The 15,154-nt window shown below is 43.1% G+C and overlaps 1 protein-coding gene and 1 pseudogene across 1 annotated transcript in view; both read right to left on the bottom strand.

Annotated features, from left to right (window-relative positions):
- Window positions 1-15,154, bottom strand: part of PTK7 (protein tyrosine kinase 7 (inactive)) — a 57,185-nt gene that overhangs the window by 29,768 nt on the left and 12,263 nt on the right. The gene's annotated exons all lie outside the window — the stretch shown is intronic.
- On the bottom strand, window positions 11,659-11,776 carry LOC118605198 (annotated as a pseudogene).

Genomic DNA, 15,154 nt, shown 5'->3' with positions numbered 1-15,154 from the left:
AGTGACCCTGGCCAATCCCACCACCCCTGCCCGCCCCCAGGCAGTTTTAGTATCTGTAAAATTAGAGAAATGGGAGGATGCAACTGGCCAGTCACCAAGACCTAACAGTGGGTTCACAGCAATGATCCTCAGAGGCAGTTACAGAAACAAAGGACTCATTCCCCAGAGTCTCCTCCCCACCCCCAAGCTGCTCGGCCAGCCCCTAGAGCCCATGAGGCAACTGTAGAGGCCAGTCCCGGGGGGATTAAAAGTGATGCTATAAATGGCAGCTGTGCTGGCTGGAGGCAGCTGGGGGTGGAAGGCAGGGGCCCAGCATCACTTTGACAAGCTACTCCCATTCTTCTGGCTCAGTCTGCATCCTGCCTCCCCAGGAGATCCCACCTTGCACTGACCACATATTTGCACTGACAGCTCACTGCCTGTGACACCCCAACTATTTCTGCCTGTGCTATGACTGAGAGTTACATCCCCCCAAGCTAGGATGTAAGCTGGAGGAAAGGACAGACATTCGTGTCCGATATGATATGGCTGTGTTCCTCAGAGTACCAAAGCCACACAGTAAGTACCCGCAAACATTTTGGGGGTAGATGAAGTCACTTAAGAGTCCATCTGACCTGAAATCCTGTCCTACATTCTTTGTCCAATCTTGGCCAATTTAATTCTCCTCTCTGGGTCTTGGTTTCCTCACCCTGAAATTGATTTTAGGGATTCTTTTCCAGGACCCTATAATTTTCAAATGAAATACACATTTAGTATAGACACAGGAAAGTCTGACTATTTTTCAGGGAAGTAAAAAACCCCAGAAGTTCTAGGGAACTGTGGCCCCAGTTTAAAAATGTCCTTGGTTAAGGTGATCCCTGAGGAGTCCAATGGCCTGGTGACGTGGGGGTAGGGTGAGAGGCCAGGGGGAACCATATGCTCTGTGCACTCTCTCTGCCTTGGGATTGATCCATTCTCAGCCCCATTAGTGGGGTGCCCAGACCCAGGCCCCAACCAGGTCTGACTCCCAGGTGCGGTGGTAAGGGCTCTCTCTGGGAGACCACAGCGAGAATGGCGGTAGACTGAGCCCAGGAGTGAGCTTCCCATGGTCCTTTCCTGCGGAGGCAGGGGGCAAACTAAATGACAGCCTGTGGCCACTACGTTGGTTCACTACTGGCTGGACCAAGCCTTAGTTTATTAATTTTCAGGAGAGACCCAGAAAACTCTGTGAGAGTTCATTTTCTGAGCTCTTTTTACTCATCTCTGGGAAGCCGAAAGGGCCGTTAGCACAGACTCCAGACCTAACCAGAGTGGCCACAGCAGTTTACCTTAAATTCTTTATGGGAGGGAGAATATGATTCCCTGTCTTTTAGGTGGAGTGGCCTCCACTGCTCTCAGTCAGGAAAGTCCTCCCCCTTAGACCTGCTCTGTCCAACGCTGCAGACACTAGCCACATGGGGCTATTTAAATGTACCCTAATTAAAACGAAACGAAATTGAAAATTCATTTCCTCCAACACACTGGCCATGTTTCAAGTGCTCAGGAGCCCTATGCAGCTAGCAACTCTGAACTGAACAGTGCAGATACAGAACAGTTCTGTCCCTGCAAAAAGGTCCACTGGACGGGCTGCCTTAGCTCCTCTGACTGTCCACTTCTTGGCAGCCCTGTGCATGGGCATGTGATTTCTACTCCAAAGAATCCTTACACGGGTCAGGCTCATTTTACAGAGGAGGAAACTGGAGTCAGGGCTACCCCAGTAAATGGCAGGGTCAGGAACTGCCCCTGGATCAGTCTGGCTCCTAAGACTTTCCGTGCTGGCTGCTTTTCATTTCTTTCACGATTCCCTTTTATCCACATTTCCCCTACAACCATTTTATCATGTTTTACGTAAATCCTTTTCTTTGTATATGCTCTGGTAAGATGTTTCGCCTGCAGGTATTTTTAACTTACGTAAATAGTCTCTCCCTCCCCTTCTTACTTTTTTCCATTTAGCACTGTTTTGAAGATCCCTGTGGCCATCTCCTACATCCTGCTGCTCTCCCCAAAAGATGAACATACTACTGGGTTTGGGGAGGAGAGAGGCAAATAAACCTTTTTAAACAAGAATGTGGCTGAACATAGCCATCCACAGTATGAAAATCAGTCTTTGAGTCTCCCTCCTCCTCTCTGTGCACCCCCAGCACCCCACCCTGGCCTCTATCGTAGCTCCTAGCCCCACACTGTGTGCTTCCCCCACTTATCTGGGTATCATCAGAGCCTGGTGAAACACACATGCAAGCACATGTATACCAGCTTCTCCTGTTCCCCTTCCTCCTACCCCCAAACCCAAAAAGTCACTGAAGAGGCTGGATTTTCGGCTGGTTTCAAAGGGATAAGAGAAAAAGTCAGTCTCATACTTTTATATTTAGAAGTGCTCTGCAAACCACTTCCTGGAGCAGACAAGAGCGGGGAATGTGAGGAAATCACTTTGCTATGTGTGATGTGGAAAGCACGAGCCACTCAGAGTCTATGGCAGCCGCACACCCAGTGACACGTGGCGATGCTTAACACATGTGCAGGAGGACAACACGCCCCTTTGGCAGCCTGGAGGAGACCCCATCAGACAATACACTCAATAGCCTGGCTGTCTGTGCCCCTCGGGGCCAGAAACGAGGCAGGGTCCAGGAGTCAGATCTAGACACCCTCCTCATATTGAGTACCCCACGCCATCCCAGCCTTCCATTCTTTTCTTCTCCACCTGTCTGACCAACAGCTGCTTCTGGAAACCAACCCTTCTCTCCAGGGAACAGTCTTAGAAAGGGAGGCTCTAAGCTTTAGGCCTCAACCTGGGTCACAAAGAATCCAGGCTGAGGGAGAAGGTTAGGAAGAGCCACTGGCTTAAAGAGGCAAGGGTGCCCCCTGGGACTCTAGGCTGCTGGGGGAGAGGCCCTGGAAGGGGTAGATATCTTCTAGTGGGCATCAATTACTGCAACCATGATTACTGCTCAAATATTACTCGGATGTAATAGAGTCTGGCCCAGTGTCATTAGGTGAGGGGGGTGGTCAATGGACAGAGGGGGAAGTAGAAGGCAGGCCACTTGCTTAGAGTCAAACTGTCATACACTTCCTAGATCCTTAGAAACCTCATTTCACTGCTTAAAACATAAACTTTCTAATATGGCAAAACTAATTTTAGTCTTTTATTTCATCTCTTAATTGTATTACTAATGATTTGTTCCTTTATTTTTAAGGAAAACGATCAAAAGAGAGTCATTTTTTTTTCAAAAATCAGCTGTTTAGAAAAAGCACTGTAGCTAAAAATGGCAAATAAGTATTTCAATATCCAAATCAATAACAACAGATGAAAAAAATGCAAACTGATGAATAACAGACAGAAACAATTCCTTGTAAGTTATCTTTGAAAGTATCCCAAACTTTGCAACTCATCACCAGATGCTTAACGCCTAGGGATAATCAACTTTGGGGAGTTAAATGTTATGAAATATAAAGCACACACACAAAGAGCTGAAGAAGAAAAGCCCCTAAGAGTGGCTGATGCAATAACTGAATTGAATAGCCAAAAAAAAAAAAAAAAAAGACAAAGACCTGTAAGTTTATTTCATGCTTACTCTGTCCATCTTTAAGTCGAGACCTGGGAGACACCAAGATCTGACTTCACTTAAATCTGCGACTTGGCTGTTCCTTCATTGCAAGAAGTGCCTCTTACAGATGTCTAAAGTCACTGGGGCAGGGGCGGGAGAGGAATTGCACCCATGGCAAAAGACAAGAGGGAGACCGGAAGATGAGATAAAAGGAGATGGAGGGAGCATTGACACACAGAGACTGCGTGATTGACTGCATAACTGACAGAGAAACATTAATCGACAAAAAGACAGGCCATGACAGACAGAGGAAGGCCAACAACTGACACAGAGAGACAAAAGGAGATCAACAGAGTAGGAGAGAAAGAGATAGCGGCAGAGACAAAGAGACCCAGACCCTGACTGATAGAAGAAGGTAAGAGATCAACAGGTAGAGACATAGACATAAACTGAGAGACAGAGGCAATCATGGAGAGACCCAGAGAAAGAGATAAATAAGACAATGACACAGAACAGGAGTCCCCAACACCCAGGCCACGGACAGGTAACGGTCAGTAGCCTCTTAGGAACCGGGCTGCACAGCAGGAGGTGAGCAGCAGGAGAGTGAGCGAAATTTCACTTGTATTTACAGCCGCTCCCCAGAGCCAGCATCACCTCCTCAGCTCCACCACAAATCATTAGGCGTTAGATTCTCATAGGAGCACTGGTCCCTGGTGCCGAAAAGGTTGGGGACTGCTGACATAGAACACGAGTATATATATGTGCACATACACTGGGCTCCCCATGCCTGTAGAACAGGCCCCAGTCCCACAATGGCACCAGATTCCCCGAAAGGTCTGACTCTATGTCTCCAGTAAGGAGGTCCTCCCTAGAAGCCACAGTAGCTTCAAACTCAGACAACCACAGACCATGGGACTGCCCATTAGAACACCAGACATGAACAGTGAGCTAGCCTGAAGGTGGGAGGCCTGGAGAAGTGAGAAGAAAGGAGAGGGGGCTCTACAGATACCAGATTCAGACCATTTATAATAGAGAGTCCTCAAATTAGAGGCTCCTGATAAATAATTCACCAGGAAAAGTACAGTACCTTCCCTGGGCTCATCCATTATTCACCACGGTAAATGTACTATATTGTAATACTTCCTGACATCTAAAAATGGTCTGAGCCATTAGGTCAGGAGCAAGAAGATGGCAGGGCAATTTCCACCCAACTTTTCCAGAAGCCCTGACCCAGCAAGTCCTACTGCTTTTGGAACCCAGCCTGCTTCTCATCAAACAAGGGCAAAGCGTTCGACTTCCAGAAAGGGCCAGGCCTGGGCTCAACCATGAGTTCCAAAAGCAGGCCCCAACACAGCTCTCAAGAGCCCAGTGCCAGAAGGTCAGAGCTGTGCACAGAAAAGTCCTGAGCAAAAAGCCCACGTTCACCGGACCCCATAGGTTTTGCCCCTCTCAGGGAAAAGGCAACCACTTTATACCTGTCTGAGGGCAATTCTGTTTCTAGAAGGTTTAAAGAGTTTGATATTGATGTCAAATGAGTGTCAGTTACCAAATACAAGAAGACCTGCATCCTAGACTTGGCTCTGCACAGGTCACTCTGTGCTACTCTCCCACTTACCAAGTGTGTGACCTTGGGCAAGTTGTTTATCCTTTCAGCGCCTCCATTTTTATATCTATAAAATGGTGCTAATAACAGTATCTACCTCATAAGTTTGTGAAAAGTAGATACATAAGGTAACAAATGTAGTACGTTTGGAACAGTGCCTGGTATGTATTACGTTAAGTACTATGTGTGTATGGCTCTCAGCCAGTATTTGTCATTGTTATGTTGGACTTTTTTTTTATGTTTTAGGAACTACATCCCATCACAACCATCTCCTACCCAGTGTAGGCTTTTGCTGGCATTCCTCTCATGTAGAACACATGGAACTACAAAATGCCCTGTTTGATTTGCCACTCACCCAATCTCTGCTATCTGGGTATAGTGGTTCTCTCTGAATAGACCCTAAGGTCTGAAACTTCATCCTACCCACCGCTGCCTGACAGACCTTGGAGCCACCTGGTCACTGGATGCACCCACAAGGGGCTCTGCAGTTCAGGGGGTGGTGCCCCTTGTAGGTAAAGATCTGTGGGATGGCTGCCAATACCTGAGAGCTTTGCACCGGGTACCACTGCCCAGGAGCCTCCAAGCAGTGCCCAGATTACCAATTGCTCAAAGTTTCATTCACCGCCCCCTCCCAAAAGCTGTTCGAATCTGGCGTATTTTCAATATGAACAAGAATCAGAGTGAGTCTGTCTGGGTGACAATGACAGACCATCTTGGTACAAGGCAGGCTTTTGGCCTCAAGGAACACAGCCGTAGGTAGGTGAGGAGACTACAGTGGATGTCTATGTACCAACCCATGTCTCAACATAATGATTAGACTTCCTCTTTCCGATCTCATAAGGCCCCAACAAGAGAGCACTAGGAAATTCTATGCTTTTTAAGGGAAAATACCTAAGTACATAAAATAAAAGTTGTAAACAACTCTCAATGGCAAATTAGGAAAATTATTTCCAGCAATTGACAGAAGCGGGGCTGCTGGCTTGACAGAAGCAAGGTTGCTGGCTTTGGCACACAGTTACAAATCAACTAAAACAACTACTAAATTCAAATAGTAACACTGGTCAAAACAACATAAAGAGTTCTCAAAACAAATATTAATGATTAATAATGTTAAAAAAATGTCCCAATGTATTAGTAATCTAAGATATACAAATTAGAATGAGTTATCCTGCCCATCATGTGAACACTAACATTTAAAAAATAACACTCAACACCGGCGAGTCTGTGGAGAAAATGGTCCTCGTGCTTTGCTGATGGGAGTGTAAATTCTAATAATTCCCTTTTGAAAAGTGGTTTGGTTTGGTAAAATTGTACTAATATCCTAAAAAATTCATGCCCTTCCACGTTGAAGAAATGCCTGATTCCAGGTCTGGAGCAGAAAATGTACAAGATGAAAAAAAAGAAAGAAAGAAAGAAAATGTACAAGAAGAGCCTGGAGCATCCTACCATACAAGGAAACAAGCAAAGACTAGCAGGGTTGTGTCAAAAGTTAAGGGCCAGCTTGAAGAGACTCATGTAAACCAAAGACAGGGCCACTGAAGCATCCATGTAATAACCACATGGACTGAAACACATCAAATAAGTTTACAATTCATAATGATGTTTGAAAAAAAGAAAAAAGATCAAAGCCTTCCATTGGTCACCTTTGAAGGATGCTAGAAAATCAACTCATTATTTCAAAAAATGATATAGAATCAAGCATTTATTTTCCCTTTCTTCCACAGATATACCTCAGGGTAAACCAAACAGTTCATGAGGAGAGGTCTGTCTTTACAGAAATCTCCAGCTAATAAACAGAATATCACCGTCTTACAACCCCTAATGAAATAATGGATCTAGCAATGAGTACTGATGGCTGCTAATTTCAGAGAGACAATCAGATGTTATACGTCTACTGAGGGAAGTACACATGGGGGAAAAAAATCGAATCTGAAGCTCATCTCATGAAGTCTCTAGACCTAAGTTCCATTATTAAAAAAAAATTTAAGAAGCTTTCTAGAACAAATTTGGAAAACAAGGAAGAAATTAGGTAACAATGTGCCACCAACTAAAATAATAATTGAAAATGCAGGTTTTTTGTCTTCTATTGCTCCCACAAATGATTATTAAAACCTAACATTATTTAACATTTCATGTGCTTACAACCTGTCTTCCAGACTAGATTCTAAGCTCCCTAAGGATAGACATGGTCTCACACTCATCTATTCCCTCTACTGCAGGTGCTCAGGAAACACCAGCTTGTCTGAGGTGGTTTACTAAGCCAGATATTTGGCCCCATTTATTCCTGCATGATGTGGAACCAGCAGAGGGTCAAAGCCCAATACGGGATCCTGGTAGGCAATTACATTAATTATTATTAATTCAACAAACATTTATTTAGAGCCTACCCTGTGCCAAGTACTCTGCAAGACACTGGGGATGGAGAGAGAAAAACACACAATTACTGCCTTTAAGTATCTCAGTTTAGTAGGGGAGTTAGATGAATTAACATGTAATTACAATAATAGTTAACACTTACTATTTTATGTGCCAGGCATTGTTCCAAGAGCTTTAGTTAACTATATTAACTTGTTAATGAGGTAGGCACTGTGATTCCCAGTATGCAGATAAGGAAACTGAGGCACAGAGACATAAAAGCAACTTACTAAAGGTCTCACAGCTAGTAAGTGACAGATGCATGATTCAAACCTCAGATCATCTGGCTCCAGAGGAAAGCCTACAGAAATTACTGGCACTATACCACATTATCACACAGTGTGATGGTGAGCGAAAAAGACAAACTTTGAACTCAGAATGTGGGGAGAGGGAGACAAGGAAGAATCCTGGAAGAAGGCTCTTCAAAAAAGGTTTTAAGAAGGAATGGGGCTTCCAAATAAAACAAGACAGAAGCACAAAGACAAAGTATGGTCAGAGAACTCTGGGCAATTCAGGATGCTCAGAGTTTAAGGGATGCCTTGGGGATGGGGTCAGGGGAGAAGACAGCAAGAGGCCACTAGAACACTGGTTTGTGGGGAGGCAAAGGAGGTGGGATACAAATTTACCCTGCTCAGGCTGTGCCCTGACCAAAAAAAAAAAAAAAAAAAAAAGAAAAAAATCACCACCACAGTGAGTCCCTGTTTCAGAGAGGTGACTGTTAGTATAGAAAATGGACTGAAGAAGCTCTTTGTCATGGAGAGAGCAGCAGGAGCATTCACAGAGGGCATAAGATCGTGGGATAATGCCATACCTGTTCTATTAGTTTCCTAGAGCTGCTGTAACACTTACCACAACTGGGTGACTTAAAACAACAGAAGTTTATTCTCACACAGTTCTAAATGCCAGAAGTTAGAAATCAAGGTGTCAGCAAGCTTGGTTCCTTCTGGAGGCTCTAGGGAGAGTCTGTTCCATGCCCCTTTCCAAGCTTCTAGTGGCTGTTGGCAATCCTTGGCATTCCTTGGCTTGTAGCTTCACTCCAATCTCCACCTCCATCATCACGTGGCCATCTTCCGTTTGTGTGTGTGTGTGTGTGTGTGTGTGTGTGTGTGTGTGCGCGCGCGCACACACACACATGCGTGTCTGTGTCTGAGTCTCTCCTCTTCTTGTCAGGACACCACCAATCATACAAGATCAGAACCCACTTAATGACTTAACTTCATTATATCTGCCAAGACTCTATTTCCAAATAAAGTCACATTTAGTGGTACTAGGGCTTAAGACCTCAACACATCCTTTGGTGGAGGTCACGGTTAAATCTGTAACATTCCGCAACCTGCCATTCAGTAACCTTTTTTTTCTACACAGTTAAGCACAGATATCTTTCCATGTCTGTTCACATGGTTCTAGCTCATTCATTTCAACCACTGTATGTTACTTCACTGTATTGGTGACCCATAATCTATTTGTCAAACACCCTAAAGATGGACATTCGGGTGGTTTTAAATTTTTTTGCCATTACAAACAATGCTCCAACTGAACCTCTCTGTTCAGGCACACTGGTAACGAGTGTTTCTGTAGGAAGACTTCCTAGAAACAGAACGTCCCCTGGACCAAAGAGAATACAATTTCAAGTTTTTGATAAATGACAAATTCTTAAAAAGCTTTTGCCTATTTGTGCTTCCTTACCAACACTGCTACTTATTAACCTTTGTCAATATGAGACATAATACTTTGTTTTAATTTGCAATTTGAGACATTTAGTTTGTCCTTAACAAGATGGAACAATTTTTCATGTTTTATTGGTTAGCTGAATTTCTTGTCATCCATTTTCTATTTAACTTGTCTATTTTTTCCTTTTTTATCTTATTTATAATCAATAAAATCAGGAATAAGGCTTTTTCTTCATTACATGTTGAACATTTCCCCCCTAAGAATGGTCAGTAAGTTACAGAATGCCTGCCTACTGTATGTCAAGCATTGTTCTAAGTGCTGGGAATATATCATTGAACAAGGGGTAAAGAAAGGTTCCTGTTCTCAACTGTTAGTTAACTTCTCAGAAGAAACTGTCTTTGCATAGGATTTAGGCTGGGCAATGCATAGGAAGTAAATTTTCACCCTTGGGTGCAGAACTACTCTGGAATTAATGTAAATACTGTCCTGTTTTGATCCATTTGAGCGCCTTCTGGGGGAAAATCTACTGTTCTCCAGGTGTCCCCGAAGCACCTAGATAATGTGGTATAAAGCAGTGTGGTCAGTGAGGTGGAATCAGAAATAGCTGATGGGCAGCTGTACCTTTTCCCTGAAGGGAGGAGCCATACACACCCCCAAGCACCCACACCCTGGATGTCCCTGGCTTTCAAAGGTTAAGCCTAGTGAATTCAAAGAGCAAAGGGAGTAAGTTTTAAGGAGGAATAATTCCTCCCCATTTTAGTAGAGGGGTAACATTGGAGCCCTACTCCACCGCCTCCCACAAGTCCCAGGGAGAGGTGATGTCTAATTGGGTATGTCCGGCTCCCACTCTTCCTCTCACACCCACTTAAGGTTGGGGGAAAGGATATACCCACACCCACCCCTGGAAGACACGTCACATTTTTTTAGGGGGCAGGCACATATACACATAATTCAAGGGCAAATTAGACTAGTTTATCCTCTTCGGATTAAAAATCCATCCTCAGCTTTAGCCTTTATCAATAATAAAGATGACAGTCTGATCTCCATCTGTCTAATTCCTGTATCTGTCTGTTTTTTTTCCCTCCCGGCCTCCAATGGTTTCAAATTCAGAAGGGAGAAGGGTGATATCTACCTGCTCCTTCAACATACAATTTCCATTATACTGCTTTACACCTGAGTATTTTATGGATATTTGTTGATTTTGTGAAGGAGATAAACAATTCTATTGTATTTTCTAAAAGGTTACTTGATGATGTGTATTGAACCTTCTAGATTTTGTGTACTTTTGTATTTGGCCAAATGACTCGACTGTATTATTCATTTTAGTGGTTTTCGGTAGATACTTAAGTTTCTCCTGTAAAAAATGATACCATCAGCAAAGAGCATTAATTTTATTTTGACTTTTGTTTTCTTATAGTATTATTTCAGCTACCATTTCCAGAATGTTAAATAATGACTTTATTATTTTAATGCAGTGACTTCATTTTAAAGAGCATTATAATTTCATTCTTAAGTATAATGTTAGCTGTGGTTTGAGATTTTTTAAAAAACAAGAATGGATGTTAATTTGCATCTATTGAGATACTGACTCCTCTGATCTATTTTGATGAATTATACAAGATTAAACTGCATTTTTGTAATAAATCCTTTAATTGCTTATAGTATGTTATTTTTAACATAATGTTAGATTTAATTTACCAGTATTTTATATTAGATTTTACATCAGTAGTTCTATGAAGTATGTTTTGCTTTTCTGCACTGTCAGTCAGCATTTGGGAGCAAGGATATCAACTTTGTGACATGCCGTCCATCTGTTCCTTGGTTCTTTGACAGTCTATAGAGCATTACGAGGCTCTATTACCTCAACATTTTTCTAAATTTTCCCTCAAAGCCCTCTGATACATTTTTTTTTAAAACTATCTTTCAACTGTCTTTAATACTTACTGGTCTATTTAGTCATTTTAATGCCTCTTGAATAAATTTCAGTAATTTATATCTTCCTAGCAGAGATTTCTTAGCATAGCAATTGATCATGGTAATCCTTAATAATTTAAAATATTTTTTCATCACAATGATCACAACTGTATTTGTTAGGAAACATTTTCTTCAGCACTTCCCATTAAATAGTAGGCTCTATCTCATTCCCTGCTATATATCCCCAGTATCTACCAGGTAACTAGTACGTACGTGCTCAGGAAAATGTTGTAAAGCCAGGCATGAGGTTAAAGCCTCTTTTACACCTTTCTCGTTATGCCTCCTGACATGTTCTTTTTCTTGATTGGACTTGCCGAAGTTTTATTTCTTTGTTTTTTCTTTTTTATTATTATTTTTTTTTAGGTGAGGCAACCCTTGGTTGACCTCACAGACTGCAAGGACCTTGTCATCTTACAATCCCTTTTTTTTTTTTAACGCCTACAGCACTGGTCTTCCTAAGTGGTCTCCCATCCAAGTACTAACCAGGCCTGACCCTGCTTAGCTTCTGAGATCAGAAGCGTTCGGGCTTGTTCAGGGTGGCATGGCCATAGACTCACTGTTTTTTTTTTAAAAGCAATGGAACTTACCAAGTCTATATTTCTTTCATTTCAAATTTATTAATTTCAAAGCTATATTCAGAAGAAAATTAATCTGAAATATTTCTTAAATGATAAGTGAAACAAATTAAGCTATTGGCCTAAAGTTAGAAGAACAATAAAATAATCTTTGTCACTATTTTAGGTCTGCCTCATGTAAAGAGCATGAAACTTTTTTACTCAATCTTAATTTTATTCTAACTCGGTAGGAAGACTTATTCCCCTGAAATTTAAAATCACAGCTGTTTTATTTGTCCTGGCTTTTATCTAGTTTATGTTTTAATACTACAATGCTTCTTCCTTTGTTGTATGTATTATGTTTTATTTGCTTTCATCACCTCTTAGGATTTGCAATGTAGACTTCTTACTTTTTAATTCTACTAGTATACCCTTTATTATTTTAAAAAATTTTGAATCTATTTCTCTAAATATCACTTTTTTCATCATTTTCATCTCTGTACATTTTCCTCTGGATTATGAGAGCTCAACAAATTCATGGCACTGATTAGATTAATTGTAGAGCTGATTCAGCCCTTTAGGGATTACATTGGAAACTTAATTCTGCTGTTGCATTTTTTGTTTCCCTATACTTGTTTATTTTCTCAGCCAGTCTCCCTTTTATTTCTCCATCCTTCTCAGTCAGCTTCCTTTTCGTCTCAGCCTATTGTTTCTCATCTAATTTTTTCATCTCAGGTTTCATAAAGCACATGTCTTGTGGACATTTTTGAGGGGAAAAAAGATGCTGCCTTCAAAAATTCACTTCTTTTTCCAGCAGTATTCCAAGGGAAAAATGACAAGACCTGCAGTAAGTCACAGACAATGGGATATAAAGGGAGAGAACAGATACAAGAGCAATTAAGGGGACAGTAATAGGTAGAAAGCAAAAGAAACAATTCTAGACAGTCAGCACTGCCTTCAGGGCTCCCTAGTATATGTCCACAAAGAAGTGACAACATACATCAATGTGAATGTCCTTGAAGCTCACCAACCACAACCCATGGCAACCTCTGCAACACCTCTGGCCAAACTTTATTAGACTTCTGCCATAGCCACATGAGGTGGATATTATCATTTTCATCCTGTCAGATGAAGAAATGGAGCTCAGAAAAGTTAAACTGCTTCTAAGACTCGAATTCTAGTCTTGGGAATCCAAGAACTTCTGAGCAACCACTGAGCATCTGGGACAGAGTTAGGTTTTGTGGGAAAACAGAGGACGAGAACTTGACCCACCCAATCAAGCTCATCATCAAGTTGGGGGCAACAAAAAGGATATATCTGATAGCATGGAAAATAAAAAGGAGTAGGTAATTCAGAGCTCCACAGTGTGGAAGGGAGTACAAACATGCATGATCTCGGAGGTCAGGGAATAAGATCCTTGGTGGGCACTGGGCCACCATACTCCCAAGTTACCTGAACAACACTGGCTTATGCTGGTTGTCTTGGCATAAGTATGAATAATGTCTCAGTATGGGATAATAAGTTCTCAGGTCACCCTAGCAATGCCCCACACTTGGACCATGCTTACCAGTTTTCACACATTATCCCATGTGATTTTCACAGGCCGACTGTATAGCACAGATTCAGAAATTTGATGAAAGCTATAAACTTCCTCCCCAGAAAATTATGACATAAATGTAGAAGTCTGTACACAGTTTTGATATGTCCATATCCTTTGACAGAGTAGCTCCACTTCTGGGAATTTATCCTACAGATACACAAGCACAAGGGCAAAACTAGATACAAGAATATTTGTGGTGGCACCGTTTAAAATAGCAAACGTTCAGAAACACCCTAAAGTCCATTAGTAAGGATCGTGTGAAATAACCCAGGAAGAGGGGTGGGGGTGGGGTAGAGTGAATGTAGACAGCACATGCTTTAGGCCAGCCTTCCTTTTAAATATGAAGGGGCCTTCCTGCCCCACCCCCCACCCCCTCGCCAACTCAGCAAGGTCCCAGGGGAGGAAGAGACAGGAGCGAGAGCACAGGAGGAGGCTAAATAATGAATTGTAAGTGTGTGTTTTCTTTGGCTGGGGCAGTCTGGCCAAGCTCTGGGGGCTGCTGGGCAAACATTTTTCATATTTTAGTAGCTGGCCTATGCCCAAGGCAGTCAGAAGTTAAGTAAGCTTTGAATGAGCTGCGCCCATCCTCTCCCCAGCCCCAAGAATTCTTAATGATGTCCTGAGGCAGCAGCCTCCAGCAAACCCTACATGTTGCCTTAAATATCACTCACCCTTCACTACTTTTAATGAATGCAAATGATTCAGCAACAAAACACTTAGCCTGGAGTGAAATCCGTCTTTGTATAGCTGGTTTCACCAGCTTATAGCCCAGCTCAGGCAGGGCCCTACTGGGCTGACAGCCCGCCCAAGGTGCCCAGGCTAGCCCAGGCAGACCCCCTACACACCAAGGGCTGCAGGAGCACACCACAGGAAGTGCTCAGCACCAGGGAAGACCCCCGCCCCACTCCTTCCTCCCACTCTTCCCTACTCTACCCAACACCCCTGCCACCAGATGCAGATCCCACAACTCCACCTCTTTATGATTCTGGCTCCAGGGCAGAGGAAAGTGTGAGAGGGAAAACAAAAGGTATTTCTTTGATCTAATGAAAGAGGCTGGTCCCAGGCACCTCAAAGGCCCGTCTGGTCACCACACATCCTGCAATCAAGGGCACTTCACCCTAACAAAACCACCCCCACCACCTCTTCACCTGATGCCAGGCACCTGAGGAACTGAGCAACCAGAACCTGAAAAGCTCCCTTGGACGAGCGCCCTCCTTTACCAGTTTCATGGAAGCAACAAAAACAGAGACGGTATAAATAACCCAATTTACACCCTGTTTTCAGAGTTCTCTTTTGGCAGCAAAAACTGAAAGCAATTTGTCAGGAGTCTAAGAGCAACTTTTAACAAATTTACTTCCAACCTGGGGCTCAAGGGAGATTCGTTGCCCCATCAGTTTGCCTGATCAACACCTCTCCCAGGGCTGAGGCTGCAGCCTGGCCCAGAACAGGCAGCTGCTAACTCAGCTGCCAGTCGTCACCCACAAGCCAGCAGCTGGCAGGAGACCCATGGAGGTCTGTGCAAGTCCTCTCTAGGCTTTTCTGGTCATGAGTGTAAATAAGGAATGGGGAGACTTAGACCCAAACTGGGCAACTTGAATTCAGGACTACCGAGGGCCCATAGGTATCACTGTGGGTGCCTGAGACAGAAAAATGATTTCAACGTATTTGTTGATCTGGTCTGGAAAGAACCACTGTCTCTTTCAACTCTCACAGGACAGAGAAGATGGGAAGCTCAGGCACCCCAAAAGAAAATTTCACATTGAATTTCGAGGGCCTC

This window comes from Rousettus aegyptiacus, unplaced genomic scaffold, assembly GCF_014176215.1.
Source record: "Rousettus aegyptiacus isolate mRouAeg1 unplaced genomic scaffold, mRouAeg1.p scaffold_m13_p_1, whole genome shotgun sequence".
NCBI classification, from domain to species: Eukaryota; Metazoa; Chordata; class Mammalia; order Chiroptera; family Pteropodidae; genus Rousettus; species Rousettus aegyptiacus.
This window is presented reverse-complemented; position numbering and strand designations above follow the sequence as displayed.